Consider the following 1,736-nt stretch of genomic DNA (forward strand, 5'->3'; position numbering starts at 1 on the left):
TGTTGCAGGTTTCCGCTGACTGGGAGAAGGGCGTTATGCTGCTGTCTGATGTCGCGTTGTGGCGTCTAGAATTCCCCCAATGATCCGTGTTTACATGTAGAATCTAAAGGAGTCACTGGAGATGAGAGAGTCTGGGCTCCCACCGCTACCGCTCTGCCGCTGCGCTGCGCTGCGCTGTAGCTGATGATGCCAGTCCAGCGCACCGGCTCTTCCGTTCCAGTAGTGACGTAATGACATCGCTGCCTGAAAATTCTCTCCAAGATACACCGGGTCTTCAGGGTCTTTTTGAGTCTCTGTCTCTCCACAAATCGCTGGTCTTACATTAGAAAGTGAAAGCTGGCAAGGGAAATCTATGTGAGTGTCTCTGCATCAGTGATAGTGACAGTGTGATTGCAATCACTCCATTGACAGGCCAGAGACGAAGACTGCTGACTCCATTGTTTTTAGCCAGGGGAGGAAAGTCACTGCTTCAGCATTAAGACTCCCAAAGACACTGCAATAAACATGCACTCACTTCCAATTAGACACACAAACAGGCAGAGAAACAGGTTGGCAGGCATGCAGCCAACAGACAGACAGGCAGGCAGGCAGGCAGCCGACAGACAGGCAGGCAGCCGACAGACAGGCAGGCAGCCGACAGACAGGCAGGCAGCTGACAGACAGGCAGGCAGCCGACAGACAGACAGGCAGAAAGGTAGGCAGCAGACAGACAGGCAGGCAGGCAGCCGACAGACAGACAGGCGGAAAGGTAGACAGCAGACAGACAGGCAGGCAGCTGACAGAAAGGCAGGCAGCCGACAGACAGACAGAAAGGCAGGCAGCTGACAGACAGACAGACAGACAGACAGACAGACAGACAGACAGACAGACAGACAGACAGACAGACAGACAGACAGACAGACAGACAGACAGACACTGCATGTACCAATATACAGTATATGCAAAAACCTATTGCATAGAACTTGTTCCTAACATGAGAATGGTAATAGGGCCTCAGATGTACATAAGTAGGCCTGTCACACTGGGTCCTGTCACACTGGGTCCACTAAGAATACTGTGAGTCTCCAGTCTACTTTTAACTGCCTATTGTTCCAGAGTTGGGAGTTTGAAGTTTCTCTCAGTAGTTTCTTCACTCTCTTCCCCTGGTTCCCATGACAGCCAGGCAGCAGCACCTGCTGTGAACAGTCTTATAATGGGAGTTATTAGGATCCTGCATTAGCATATCTCATATCCTGCTGCCTGCCTGCCTGCCGTCTCAGTCTCACTCTTCCTGGCTCTGTTTCTGTTTCAATAGATTGCCTGCCTGCCTGCCTGCCTGTCTGCCTGTCTGCCTGACACACACACACACACACATACACACAGAGAGAGAGAGAGCAATAGCTGTGGATTAAGGGAAGGAATCATCAGTGAGTCACCTGATGGCTTGAGGATAAATCAATAGAGACAGAGCCCTGGAGACCACAATGCATCTGGATAAACAAGCAGAGAACCAGACGGAGCCCTGGAGACCACAATGCATCTGGATAAACAAGCAGAGAACCAGACGGAGCCCTGGAGACCACAATGCATCTGGATAAACAAGCAGAGAACCAGACGGAGCCCTGGAGACCACAATGCATCTGGATAAACAAGCAGAGAACCAGACGGCGCCCTGGAGACCACAATGCATCTGGATAAACAAGCAGAGAACCAGACGGAGCCCTGGAGACCACAATGCATGGATAAACAAGCAGAGA

The sequence above is a fragment of the Oncorhynchus masou genome, unplaced genomic scaffold (assembly GCF_036934945.1).
Source record: "Oncorhynchus masou masou isolate Uvic2021 unplaced genomic scaffold, UVic_Omas_1.1 unplaced_scaffold_1895, whole genome shotgun sequence".
Lineage (NCBI taxonomy): Eukaryota > Metazoa > Chordata > Actinopteri > Salmoniformes > Salmonidae > Oncorhynchus > Oncorhynchus masou.